The sequence below is a fragment of the Pinus tabuliformis genome, chromosome J (genome assembly GCF_031772625.1).
Source record: "Pinus tabuliformis cultivar Carrire ecotype Pingquan chromosome J, CPIR1, whole genome shotgun sequence".
Taxonomy (NCBI): domain Eukaryota; kingdom Viridiplantae; phylum Streptophyta; class Pinopsida; order Pinales; family Pinaceae; genus Pinus; species Pinus tabuliformis.
In genome coordinates, this window is record NC_142295.1 from 1,249,523,165 (window position 1) to 1,249,539,331 (window position 16,167).

Genomic DNA, 16,167 nt, shown 5'->3' on the forward strand with positions numbered 1-16,167 from the left:
AGTTCTCCACCAAAAACAACTCAAAAACAGTCAATTCAGGATCAATTCAGAAGCTCTTCTAGCTACCTGCGTTGCAGTGCACCCCAGTACACTAGCTGGGTGCGTTGCAACGCACCTAAAAGCACTACCAGGGTGCGTTGAGCGGGAAATGACAAATGGCAAACTCATTCAACGAGGTGGAAAGACCCTGGAAGCTTCCAGAATCTTCTCCAATGACACTTGCCTCAATGAATTCGACTAGTGATGAGTAAGAGGCTCTCAACCTCCAAGTGGAAGCAAGAACTGACAGAGAGAAGCCACAAGTCAAAACATAAGCTGACTCATCCTCTCTGCTTACATCTATATATGGATCTCTCACCCAGAGGTTGAGGAGGCTGGAATTTTGTACTTTGCAGAGAATTGCTGTTGGTTTGAGATTGAGATTAGTACATTGGGTGATTTATGCTTTGTTGGAGGAGAGGAAGGGATTCCTTTGCTGGGAGGTATATGCTGGATCGGAACTCACTTGGTTGTATCTCCTCTTGGACTTTCTTATTCTATCAATAAACTATTTGAGTTTCTCCTACATGCTGTGTACCAATGATGTTTTGTTATGCTTACATGTTTAGCTTAATCTGATCTTGAGATTTTTATGAATGTATATCTATATCTTCGTGCAGTTTCTCTCTCTTGTGATCTTGTAGGAATTCGGTGAAGCTGGGCTGGTGAAGGAGCAAGGAGCTGAGAGCCACTGAAGAGAGGAGTGATTGGATCAACAAACTAGCGGAAGACACAGGTTAGTTACATCCTTTCTCCTCATTTACATTTCATAAAGAAGAAATACTCAATTAGTTTTCCTTGTTTGTTGCTAAGGCACTATCACACCTTAGAGTGGGATAGGGGCATTCTGAATGGATACTTTTCCCAACAACACTGCCAGTGACTGTGGTCCAAAATTACCAGTTCTGTGCCAATGACCCAGGATTTAAGCCACTTTTATAGTCCAGAAACCTGGCCTCTGCCCAGAACTTGTTGTAACTTTAAGAAATCATTAAATACATGGTAACAATGCTGATCAATAAAAAATCAACCTTAGGACTAATCCTGAGCATCCCCAACCGGGATTGACATTTTGTTAAACACTTGGCATCAATGCAACCTACAGGTCTAGGATACAAGACATAGTATAAATGAATAAAACAACTTATGAAACATCATAAGAAGGGTCATCTCGTTCTTCATTGAGCTACTAAATCATCAATTATATCTTGCATCTATCCATTTAACAGTTACAAGTAAATACAAGAATTAACCATGACATAAACCAATCAACTAACCATGCTTATAACCAACATTAAACCATGTAAATAGAAAATACAGGACAAAAATTAAATCCATATATAAATCAGTGCAAAATTAAGAGAATTTAGCTTTTACTAATCATAGGAAAATCTGACTAGGTTCGAGACTTCCACGTACGACCCGACCATAAACATGGCTGAACCAAATCTCTCTTTTATCTAGTCACCCCCGTTCCATATTCCAAGCATGAATGTGGGATCTCATAGAAAAAAAATCCAAGAAAAATCAAGGAACCCAAAGGTTAAAACACCTCCACCCTCATCCAACCATGATCACACCAAAACCGGTGCTCCAATCACAACCGAACATAACTTGGAACACCTTTCAGAATCCATCACTATCCTTTCAGAATTTTCCATCTCCTTGTCTCTTAGGCTTTACCACAATCCAAACCTGGATCACTAGGCCCTAAACCGAGACTTATCACTCAGGCTTTACCATGTATCCTACCAAAACTAGTCAAGGGATTCCTAGGCCTTTGGGAAAGAACCTTGAGACCACCTCCATCCCGGATTCCAAAATCCATCTAGTAATTCCAAAGTTTCAAAAATGAAATAAACATTCTAACATCCCATGGCATCTGGAAAAAAGGTTAGGCTAGGTTGAAAACCACTTTCATAACATGGAAAAACCATGCCACTGACAGAAAGAGAGCCATACACCAACATGCAAATCCATGCATGTGGAATCACACATGCAAATAGTTACATGCAAGTATTCCCACTGAAGTTGCTTGATCCTGCTTTCCTTTCCTTGATCCTTGCTTTCTTTTTCTTTCCTTTGCTTGTTGTTCCTTTCCTTGCTTCAAACTAGAGTGTTCCAAGAAAACTCTAAGTGACCAAGAGAGAGAGAGAGAGAGAGAGAGAGAGAGAGAGAGAGAGAGAGAATAATGAGAGAGATCCAAACTTTCCCTAACCAAGAGCCTGCCAACTGATCCTTAGAAGCCTTTTTATTAATAAGGCCTCTAATTTCTTCATTTCCATTATTTTTCTTCAATTTCCTTCTCACATGCAACCTGTGACCTTTTACCTTCCTTTTCTCCTATTTTCCTTTATTTTCATAAACAAATGTGTCAAAAATGTTTTTTTTCCCTTTAATGCCTTTTCCTTTTCCTTTGTCAATTTCCTTAGCCAAAAAAACACATCTAATTATGCCCACTAAGATATATTTGCCCAACATTCAGCTTGGAATACGTGTCCCTTACCCGTGTTTTAACTAGGGCTATTCCAGAACCCCACCCCCTTGGGGAACACCATGCTCGATGTTAACTACACCATGACCTCAACAAGGCTACTGAAAAGAAAACATACTGCCCATGGATATTTTTAACATAGCTCATTGCAGTGTTTACCCATGACCTCAGCAAGACTACTGAAAAGAAAACATACTGCCCATGGATATTTTTAACATAGCTCGTTGCAGTGTTTACAATGAAATACTTGCTCAAAAGAAAAAAATCATGACAACATGACCAGATAACAACCATATCGCATACTGGAACTTTATAACACAACTCATTACGATATTTCAATAACCACATATACACATATGCACATTTTATAAACCAACAAATAAAAGGATATGATGCCTATATCAATCAACAAGGGAGTCAAGAGGATCACACCTCCACCCTCAAAAGTAGTACCAAGATTCACCTCCTTTCTTGGAAGTACAAAATCAACTGTCACAGTCAAAGCTGCATTCAATGTCCAGTGCTACATGTCCCCTTAGTGAAAAATTACTAGCTCATTGTTCCAGGGTGCACTCCCAATGTGCATCTGATTCCATCTGGCAATGCTCATGATCAAAACAAACATATATCTGACCTTCCCTTCTCTGCTACACAGTCCCTTGGGAAATCCAATCACCCCCTTACGTGCAGTCACTCACCTTCCAAGTTTCTCAGAATCCCCTAACCCGGGCGATCCATCCCTTGGCAAGGATTCCTTGCATCGGAAGATAAAACAACCAAGGCATATACCTGAATTTACCATCATACCTTCATAGCATGCTCATGGAAATAAATGGGCACTATTGGTACCAGTGTCCCACAATGGCCCTGCTCCTCAAGTACTTTACCAGCATACTACTGCATGTTCCAATTCTTTTGTTGTTGTTGCCAATTATTGCAATCAATTTCAACCAACCAATTGGGCCGGTTCATGAATTCCTGTTCCAAGCACATAATTTCTGTTAGATTCAAATAAATTGAAATAACCTCAAATCATACCTCATTGGTAGTTCATCAATAAGGTACTTTTGCAATCTTGTTCTCTTCCTATCACAACAAGTCAAACTAGCATATTTGACCAAATCAACATGTATAAAAATATCACATCAGGTTAGCTCAAAACATAACCATCAAAATCATAAATCACATGTAACCATGATAAACCCAATCATAGATCACATGTAATCATCATAGACTAGAATCATAATTCACATGCATACTAAAACTGAAATAAAACATTGATACTTATCCTTTAATCAATCCTTAGCTTCCACCTTTGTCTTTTATCCGTACAAACTTTGGATCAGTTGCTACACCAGACAAACAGCCAATGGCTTCTCCTCAGCCATGTGCACATACATGTAGTGTGCATCACACTCATACAACTATAGACTTCATAAAACACCATGAAATACATGCATCTACACTAGTGCCATATGTACCACATGTACACAGTACCACTTGTACACCGCAACCACCTGCACAATGTGTGCACAACATCACATGTACATGGAACCAACTGCACAACATGTACACAATTCCACATGTACAATGCACCATTGTACAACGTGCACAAAATACCAAATGTACACAACATCACATGTATGAAATGTGCACGACACCACATGTACATATCATCACATGCATGACATGTACACATCACCACATGCGAACAACGCCACATGCTCACAAAACCACTTGTACAATCATGCACACAATACCATATGTACATAGCACTACTTATCCAACATACATAACATCATCTATAAATAGCATTGCATATCCAACATGTGCACTATGGCATATGAACACAACACTGCATATCCATCATGTACATAACATCATCTATACCCATCACTGTATATGCAATATTCGCACAACACTATTTGTACCATCCTGTACATAATATTCCATACACAACATGTACACACACTATGTATACACAACATCACATGCGCACAACATCATAGATGCAACATGTACAACATATACAACATATGCACAACAATAGTACCCCACATCCAAAAGCATATTGTCTCTACTAAGAAACCTTGCTCCCAGTGTCTTATCTATGATTGCCCCAGCATGTCACAAACCACACTGCTTTCATTTTGTTGATGTGTCCTTATACATTACCTATCATAAACATAGGCATAATAGAAGTATATAATATAAATTCATATCCACATGATACTGACCTCGTATATTTGTCGCGACTACTCTTCCCACTTGATTCCTCATGAACCAAGAATCTCATCATGCCATTCACCTGCATAAGAAATCATTCCTCCACAACAACGATCCCTGACAACCCTGTCAAAAAATGACAACATACATAGATACATGTATAATCATTAGCATAAAACAATCATCATCCCGTCAAACAATGACATACATACATACATGCACACATATATAAACATCAACATAATCATGATCATGAAATAATTACTAGATAACATAAGGTCTAGGTTAAGAGAACTTCCTTTATCCGTTTACAACATGTACAACATTGAGAACAATCGTTCCCAACATAACCAAGGAGCCTAACACCTCAGATCCATTTACTTTACCTTTTGTAGGTACCTTTCTCATGTCTATACTGACACTGTCCATTTACCACCATGGACCCAACCAATCCAATCAACTGTCATAGTTTTACCTTCCGTTGTTCTTACTCATGCACATAGCTTCATCTAAGTCTTACCTTACCTGTTGTGTACCACATGACTCTCCCTGAGCTCCACTAACTTTCCTCTTTCTAAACCAATTCCCAAGAATCAAAACATAAAAGGAAATCCAAGAAAGAAACAAGAAGAAGATCATGAAAACCCATAACAAAAATATGACACCACAACAAAGTGGCATAGCTATGCATTAGACACAATCAAAATCACAAATCAAGCACAATAATCGCAAAAGACAAAAAGCGCAAGACTAGAAACAAACAACATGACTCAATCCCCATGGTTTTCAAGGAAAGTTTGACCTGAGCCTTCTTCAAGATTAATGGAAATCTCTCTTTCCATGCAACTCCATACATTATATTTCCATAAACACATAATTTCAGTGCATAAATAAACATAACAATACATTAGTTACCTTATCTTGTCGTACCAAGCTTGCTGCCTTGCAACTGAACACATCCACGCCATCTCTTAAGGGACTCCAATTATCTTTATAGATCCACCTGTAACTAGATACTAGCTAATATACCAGTCAAGTGCATGTTCATGAATCTAGTACATATCCACATAATGTCAACAAAATCAAGGTTAAGAAGACTCCTTGTATGCCAAGCACTCGTTTTTTTGGAATTAGGGTTTCCGAACCTATCCAAAGAAATTCTTGCCCAATTCCTTTCCTTTACCTTTTTCCTTGCTATAGTCGAGGCTTACTATGCTTTGTCACATAAAAACACATCAACTATTACCTTGTCATGCTAATACCGAACATGTTTCCTACAACTGCTCACACATGTCAACCACATGTTCCACATATCAATAAAATCATATCTATCAATTCGAAATCAACCTTTACGAGGACTAACAATCATGTCATAATCCATAGTCAACTTAGAATCATCAGTCATAATACATAATGCTACAACTATCACCTATCATACTCAAGTATATGTGAGCTATCTCAACTCATATGTATTAGCACAGTCATATTAAACCAAGATCATTTGAACGCGTACTCATATTATACAAACATTCAACAAACTTGCAACATACCATGTTAAATAAATCAACTAAACGACATAATCAACCCATCAAGCACCAAATATATGACATAAGAAAGCTCATACCTTATTGTATCTTAGGGAAGGCTATCTTGTCTGCACAATCAAGCTAGTTAGCATGATATAACTTCTCAACATATCAACTCAAACATAAATAATATCATGATATCCATAATAGTCACTAGCTAACATGTTTACATCATAACTCATACACAATTATCATTCACACATATGAAAAGTCAATCTAGATTAGTACAACACCATATCACAAATAGGTCGGCTCATACCTAAATATCATAACCATAACCATTTGCATAGGCAAATCCAATTTATCATGATACATGTAACATCAAGGTATAAATGTTATAACCCTAATCATCAAGCTAACTATCATTCTCATCAACACCATATAACCTAATCGTCAAGTTATGTAATATAAACAACAATAGCAATGCATACAACCATAGGTTACTATCATTCACGACAATCTCACACATGTGCATATAACTATACTAATAAACTAATCATCTATCATGAATGTAACCATAACATCAAAAGGCATGTACATAACCCTAATATATATAAACCTAATGCATATAAAAATCATTGACTTACATACCTACTTGCCAAACATACAATACATGTATGGTGATCTGCTCCTACTCCAAAGTCCAATGCTTCAACCACATTATGATGCTCTACATCTCCTGTTATATCTCAACCAACACATTAGCATCATAACAACCAATATCACCATGATGACCTAAATTGCATACGATGACTTCACAAGGCATGTTTGACCTATTATTCATGCATAACTATAACCAACAACCATACATGCATGACCACAACCATTACTCCATTGTACACATTTCCTCATGCAATTATTAACCTGCATAAGCAATGCTTAATCAACTACACATACCCATAACTGCATGTAGTCAAGAATTAGTGATCAATTCTTGTAATCAACCTACAATACTAATGCATGTAATCAAATAAACAAGAATGCAAACCAACATACAAGGATGTAATCAAGCTGAATATACTCATGTAACCAGTCATATATGCATGATGATGCATTCCATCAAATCGACATCAAGTTACTCATGATAACCTTACTTCTACCATGATCGATATGATGTAGTGTAATAAGCACATATAACGTCAGAGTAAGAGGCACACATTCAGCTGACATGCATGCATGACCAACACATTCACCCATATTTGTAGCACCGGATTTGACCCAAAGAGAGTGCAAACATGCTTTGATACCAATCTGTGGTATTAGATATGACCTAGAGAGAGAGAAACCTTCTCTGATACTAATCTGTAACACCCCCTCCCAAGTCTACCCAAAGTAACCATGCCAACCGGGGTAAATATCAGAAGAGAGGCTACTATGATCAGATTCAACCTCCTATGTGACCTTAAGGAAGTGGAATCAATGGAACATCACATACAATCATCCAACATCATCAACAGAACCCTGAAGAGACAAGTCAGCCATTCAGATAGCCTGTCCCTGGGCCCCATTACTATTTTGCAACTCTTAGCCCTCGGTCTCTCTCATTCTTTAGGCAAGGGAGTGACCAACAACTCAAAGTCACTCTCACAGACCTGCCCACCAGTGAATGTGGTCCAGAATTTCCAGTTATGTGTTAGAAACCCCGAGATTTAAGCCACTTTTCTAACCCATAATCTTGGCCTTTTCCCTGAATCTATTGGAAATTCCAGAACTCATTAAAAACATGATAAAAAAATTTATCAATCAAAAATCAACCTCAGGACTAAGCTTGAGCATCCCTAACTAGGATTGACAGTCTGTTAAACACTTGGCATCAATGCAACCTGGAGTTCTAGAATACAAGACAGAGTATAAATGACTGAAACAAATTATGAAATATCATCAAAAGGATCAAATCCTTCTCTATTGAGCTACTAGATCATCAATTAGGTCTTGCATCCATCCATTTAACAGTTACAAGTAAATACATGAAATAATGATGACATAAACTAGCCACATAAACATGCTTATAACTAGCATTAAACCATGTAAATAGAAGAGATAGGATAACAATTAAGTCCATATATAAAGTAGTGCAAAAGTAAGAGAACTTAGCTTTTAATAATCACAGGCCAATCGGACTAGGTTCAGGACTTCCACGTACCACCCGACCATAGACATGGCTAACCAAATCTCTCTTTTAGCCAATCACCCCTATGCCATATTCCAAGCATGAATGTGGGATCTCATAGAACAACCAATCCAAGAACAATCAAGGAAATCCAAAGGTTAAACCACCTCCACCCTCATCCAACTGTGATCACACCAAAAATGGTTCTCTGATCACAACCGAACATAACTTGGAACGCCTTTTGGAATCCATCACTATGCTTTCATAATTTTCCATCTCCTTGTCTCTCAAGCTTTACCGCAATCCAAACTCGGATTTTCTAGGCCCTAAACCGAGACTACTCCCTCAGGCTTTACTGTGTATCCCACCAAAACCAGTTAAGGGATTCCTAGGCCTTTGGGAAAGAACCTTGAGACTACCTCCACCACAGATTCCAAAATCCATCTGGTAATTCCAAAGTTCCAAAACTGAAATAAACATTCCAACATACCATTGCATCTGGAAAAAGACTAGGCTAGGTTGAAAACCACTTTCATAACCTGAAAAAGCCATGCCAACGATAGCAAGAGAACCATACACCAACATGCATGTCCAAACCATCTAGGAAATTGCACATGCAAAAGGTTACCTACAAGTATTCCTCCTAAAGCTTGTTCCTGCTTTCCTTTCCTTCATCCTTGATTTCTTTTCCTTTCCTTTGCTTGTTATTCCTTTCCTTACTCCAAACTAGAGTGCTCCAAGAAAACTTTAAGTGACCAAGAGTGAGAGAGAGAGAGAGAGAATAATGAGAGATCTCCAAACTTTCCCTGACCAAGATCCTACCAACTGATCCTCAGAAGCCCTTTTTATTAATGAGGCCTCTAATTTCTTCATTTTCCATTATTTTCCTTCAATTTCCTCCTCACATTCAACCTGTGACCTTTTACCTTTCTTTTCTCCTATTTTCCTTTATTTTCATAAATAAATGTGCCAAAAATTCCCTTATTCCCTTTAATGCCTTTACCTTTTCCTTTGCCAATTTCTTTAGCCAAAAACACACATCGCGTGATGCCCACTGGGATATCTTTTTCCAACATTCAGCTTGGAATATGTGTCCCTTACCTGTGGTCTTTTTTTTCCTTTATTTAATTTATTACATGGAATTTTGCACCAGGGTTGTTACAAAAACCAAGCTTTAGAAACTAAAAATGGCACCAAAATTCATTATTTGAATCCATCCAAGTACATCCCTGCTAAAAATGAATGTGAAGCTGATAAATAAAAAAATTGACCACAAGAAGACTAAGAAATACATCCCCCTTGAGGAAAATTCGAATTGTTACTTATACAAATTTATGGGGAAATATTATCCTTCAAAGGAGGAATCTTTCCCCTCCAAAATCCCTCAAACAGTGGATCTGGTTCCCAACACTAGGAATCTGCATTAAATGATAGGGAACACATTCCTAGATTTTTTCAATCACTGGAGTTCTATAATTTGTGCAATATTTTATAATGTCTTATTCATTTATTATCCAATATTGATCCTCTTGTAGTGGGGAGGAAGTCCCTAGACTATCTCCTCCTCCAAATCTTCATAATTTTCTCAATATTCTCACAATATTCTACAAAAATAAATAATATTAGGCACATAATATGCAATCATATCTAAACCTTACTAATGAACATATTAAAGCTAAAAATATGTCATTTAATAAAAAAAGATTTATTTAATGTATTGAAGAATGGTCATATGGGCCTTAATTTGTGTCTAATTTGGAGGCTCACTATACCCCCTACTGAAAGTGTTGCTCATCCTTTGAGAAACGTTGTGACCTAATTATGCCTCATTATGGCCCTAGTGGTCTCCTTAAAATCCAAAGCTACCTCAAAATAAATTTTGGCACACCTTCTCTTGCTCCATCCTCTTCCTCTTCTTCTCTAGCTTCTTCTTTTGTAGATCCATCATTTTCTTCAAGTTCTAATTAGGATTGTGCTTGTGTCTTAAGAATAGCCTCCTTGTCTATGTCTAAAATTTTTGTGCATGATACAATTTTTCGAACACTCTCCACAAAATATATGATAATTAGCATCCTTGATGAGTATATGGACTCTCTTCAATTGAAACCACCCCCCCCCCCCATTATTTCCACAATGATTTTCCAAGGTTTGGGAAACCAATACTCCCAATCTGCTACAAGGACAAAAGAGAAGTTTTATCCATGCTAGTTAGAGGAAGGAAAACTTCAGACTCACCTCAAAAACAATTCCATTTCCTTTCTTATATTTCTTAACTCAAAAGAAACATTGAAATTCAATTTTTTATTTCTCAAACTGCTATCACAATTTTGGTTGAAGGAATGAGAGGTTTTGTAGGTTTCTTGTCCATATATGGCAAGGAGAAATATGCATTTTCCCTTCCTTTGGATGTTTTCCTTCGAATCCTAGGGTTTAGGGAAGAAATTCCTTAAAATCAAGGTCCTTTGTAGCAACTTCTGCCTTCCTGTAGCATCTTTGTTTTCTCTTGTAGCACATAGCCTGTCTCTCTAGTAGCAACCATGTTTCTCCTTTAGAATCCTTGTTTATACTATAGCAGCTATGCTCAGTCTTGTAGCCCTTGCAAATCAACTCTTTATCTCTTCTATAACACCCTAGGCAGCCCTTGGTAGCATCTAGCTCGACCTTTAAATGATTTGCCTCTCTAACTATTTTTGGAATGAGCATCTGTACAACTGAAGTTGAGCCTTGTTCTTTTATTTATTTCGGTGATAGTGGGCTTGGTGCGCTTGGTGATCTGGTCCTCATTCCTCATAATTATCAAATTCCCCACTTTGAATTCTCCATGTTGAATGGGTGTTTGAGTAAACTACAGTTTTACTAATCAAGGGTGGCCAAGATTACTAGCCACCTTCAGCCTATAAAACCTTATCTCATATGCATTGAAAACAAAATTTTAACCACAATATGATCAATGGGAGAGGTGACAAACAATGCATACATGTGCCTACTTGATGTGAAGCTGCTGTAGATGCATGCATGATGTTGTTGAACCAATGTTCGGTCAACTATTCCATGAAGGTGCTCTTCCTCATTCTTTCCTCATGCACATGTATTTATTTGAGAAAACTTGATGATGCTCTCTGATAAGTATTTGACTAATACAATTCCCTTTTTTATGTAGGTCCCTCCAGTGCTTAATTTGATTATATTGGAGTGGATTGGTTACCTCTTCAAGGATGGTGTGGCTTCATCAAAACTCAAGGATTAACTTGTTAATTCTCAGGGATGGTCAGGTATTCATTATGAAGATGCAACAGTCCTATGCTCCTGATTCTGTTGGATTTGTGCAAGTTTCTACATGACTGATCTTTATCTTGTAACAACCACACAGTTCCCTCCAAAACATCATTCAAACCTTATGTTGCTTCATGAAATACATTCGGTGACTTGGATGAATCATGGTGAGCTTAGGGATAGGAACAAAAACTCTGATGGTGGTGAAAGCTTGTGAAGAAGGGGTGAAGGAAAAGTCTCTTTTCTTTGTTTTTTCATGAACAAAGGTAGAATCTTGAGAAGAAGTTGGTTAAATGGAGTGGACGAGAGGTGAAGGAGGTTTGATGAACCTCTCCTAACATTTCCCAAGGGAAAACATTATTTTTGACCCATGTTTCTAAGCAAATCTTACTTCTATAGCAAATTTGGACACTCTTGTAACAATTTTGGAATGCTCTTGTAGTAGAATTATTTTATCCATATATATCAAATGGTAGATTTGATTGACCTAAAATTTATGAGCATGTTTCCATCATCCTTATGCATCTCCCCATAAACAATCTTGGCCAACAAATGTATGAATCTCAAGAAAATATAAAAATGGATGCAGGTGACGGAGGCCAATTTCTCGAAAAGTGTGCGCTAGAATTTCCTGAAATTCCTTGACCGTGTTACCATAATCCATATGCATCTCCCCATGAAACAAATCAGACAATGTTGGACACAGATTGTCATTGATGTCAATATGGAAATATTCGAGGAGAAAAAGGAGCCAAGAGGAATAGAACAAAGGATGCAGACAACCATCGTAGCAACAGAGGAACAAGTAGAGTTATAAAGAAGCAGGCAAAGCCATCAGAGGAGAAATGGGTGCATTTATATTATTGGGAGCTATCGGGCCACAAAAGAATTATATGCATGAATATACAGGCGGAGGAGCATATATCATACATATGTGTTTTTACCTATCGATGGCATAAAACCTTATATCTCTCTCTCTCTCTCTCTCTCTCTCTCTCTCTCTCTATATCTATATATATATATATATATATATATATATATATATATATATATATATATATATATATATATATATATATATATATATATATACATATATGTATATATATGTATGTATATATATGTATATATGTATATATGTATATATGTATATATATACATACATTTATATACATTTATACTATCGGGCCCATAAAACCCATGTATGCATGCTTTAACACTATCGACAGATAGAAAGCCCATATACATAGGCTTAACACTATCGGAGGCAGAAGACTTAGCTCTAGGAAAAATACACTATCGGAGGCAGATTGCGGACTTGAAACTCTATACATGGGAGTGTTGAGTTGTATCGGGTCCGGCACATCCATCGCTATGAGGGGTCGACATTAATGTTGAGCACTGACCCTGTGTGACTTTCGATCACTGATAGTGAGTATCACATCGAAAATTTAGAAGTGGGAGCTACAATATGTCAAGCGGTCTATTACGATCGCCGATAGCGATATCACATCGGACCTCCGCCAGGGGAAATTCCCGACTGCGATGTATATCCACGCAGACCCGCCATACATTACAAATATGACTTAATCTATGATTGCATCCATTCCATATCGCAAGCCGTAAAGCCTTGCCACGTTGGAAGCACCGATTGCGATAGGCTGTGGACCCGACGGGCATATTAACTATGGTTTAATACCATATCGCATCTAGTCCATCAGAGCAGTGGAGGATCGGCCGTCGGCCATCGACAGAGTCATGGGTCTGATATATAAAGGACACCCGGCAGTCACGAATTGCCAATTGCGATTTAAGCGTTGACCCGATACAGGAATAGGTGTGATTGTAATATTTCCTAAAGTCCACCTTTTAGTCTATTTCACCGTTTTTTCTCATACTCTCTATGTAATGGAATTTCTGGCTTGCGCAGGGTGTTTTAAGCCGGAAGGCTTATGATGGCTGTTCCAACGGTTCAGGAGGCTGAACGTCAATGAAAAGGGGTGAATCATGGCAATTATGATTGCGATCGGGACAAAACATCTCCATTTAATTGAAAGAACTTTGTGTATGCCGCAATCATTGCCAAAAGGAGCACTGTTATGGTAAACCTGGAGGATGTGTTCTCCGTGGATCGTCTGGACTAGTCTAATGAATCTATGTATCCCTAGAAATCCAGTGAACTTGCACAGTGTAGAGGAAGCTGTAGAAACTGAGGAGGAAGCCTAAGAGGCAGTGTAAGCGAAATTAATGGACAGAGGTATGGGAATGTATAAAACAGTAAAAATAGAGAACTGTTGGTGCTGTTATTGTGGTGAAGAACCAGAGTTTGAGGTAGCAGAAGTAGGAGAGACAAAAGAGGCAGTAGAAGCAGTGGAGGTTGTAGAGGCAGCAGAAGCAGCAGAGGCAGGAGAGTAGGAGTGAGAGAACCTCAGCTGAATACAGTGTAGCAACATACCGGTTTATACCAAGGTTGGGTTGGAGCCCAAGAGGTTGGAGCCTCAAAACTGAACAGGACTGAAGTCATTGGGGGTAGGTGCTCCTAAGTGCAGAACCACTTCAAAACAGAGTTGGTGCTCTGGAGGTTGGAGCCTCATTGAAGTCCAAGTTGGAGCTTAGAAACTATTCACAATCAGATGTATACTTATATTGTATTTATTTCATAGCATTGTCTTGAGTTTTAATAAAAGCATTAATTCTAGCTGTTGATTTCTGTTTTCTGTGTATACATATACATATCTATATATGCTTTTGGCAATCACTAGAACAATTAAAAAAAAAAAAAATTACTGATTCACCCCCCCTCTCAATATTTCCAACAATTGGTATCAAAGCCCGCTTCTTCATACTAGCCTAACAGCTTGAAGAAGGATCCATAACCATGATGAGAAATCACAAAGCATCAAGAAGACCTCCTTTGTTCGATGGCACTAACTTTGGTTTTTGGAAGAAAAGAAGGACCTATTACTTAATGTCCCTTGGACCCGAAGTCTGGCATTTTATTCAAAATGAATACCAAATGACTTCCACTCTTCCAACAGACCCAGACGAGAGGAAAGCCTACATCGCAAATGCAAAAGCCTTGAACTCCATCACTAGTGGAATCATTGATTCTGAGTTTACAAAAGTCATGCATTGCACCTCTGCCAAAGAAATGTGGGAGAAGTTAGTTGGCTTGTATGATGGAGTCTCAAAAGTAAAAAAGGCAAAGCTTCAAAATCACAGAATAAAATTTGAAAGTTTGAGGATGGAAGATGAAGAAGATATTGCAGCATACCTCCTCCGAGTAACTGAAGTGATAAATTCCCTGAAAGGATTGGATGAAAAAATTCAAGAAAGTACCATTGTTCAAAAGGTATTAAGGTTTCTTCCAGACAGATTTGAATCCAAAATAAGCGCTATAGAAGAAGCAAAGGATCTAGATACCCTCAAAATTGATGAAATCCATGGAATTCTCACTACTTATGAAATGAGGAAAGGTGGCCCAAGGTCCAAAGATGCAACATTCAAGGCCTCAAAGTCAAAAAAGGGGAAAGAAAGGAATGACTGTAGTGATGAGTCCGATGTGGAATCTGAATTGGCTCAATTTGTAGGAAAGATGAAGAGAGGATTTAAGCTTAAAGGAAAGTATCCTCTTATCTGTTTTAAATGTGGTAAAATAGGTCATTATGCAGCAAGATGTCCTCATGAACATGACAGTGATGATGAAGGAAATTATAAAAGAATGGTACACAAAAAGAAAGGGTTCAATAAGAAAAAATTCTTCTCCAAGCAAGATGAGTCTGATAAGGATGAGTTTATGGTCATCAAAAATAAATCAGATGAGGAAAGTGATCATGATGAAAGCCAAGAAACATTATTCATGGCACTCACAGATGATGATGACTCAGGGCTGGAAGGAAATGTAGATGAACTGTTAATAAGCGCCATTGAAGAAAATGAGAAACTACAAAACAAAATCATTTATCTCAAAGTGGAAAATGAGGAAATAAGAAGGAGAGAAGATCTCTTGGAAGCAAAGCTTAAAGAAAAAGAAGAGACTTGTGAAGAACGTGAGGCCGAAATAGTGTCTCTGAGAAAGGAGTTGGAGAAAATTAAAAAGGGCTGTAAAAGCTCTCAAATACTTGAGACTATTCTGAAAAATAAAAAACCTCAACATGACAATTCTGGAATAGGTTTCAAAGGAGAATCCTCAAGCAATAAGAATAGTGTGAAAAGCTATGCCGATGCACGAACCTGAAATCCAAAAGATGAAAAGGTATGTTATCCAAAGTGCATCCGAGATCCCAAGAATGAAGAGAGAATTACTCCAAAGAAGAATGTGGAGTCAAATCATGGACACTATAGTAAATACAAACCTATACTCCACCAAGGGCCCATCGCAAATCTAAAGAACGAGGGAGGAGTAATTACCATGAAGGAAATCGACTGAAACTGTGGTT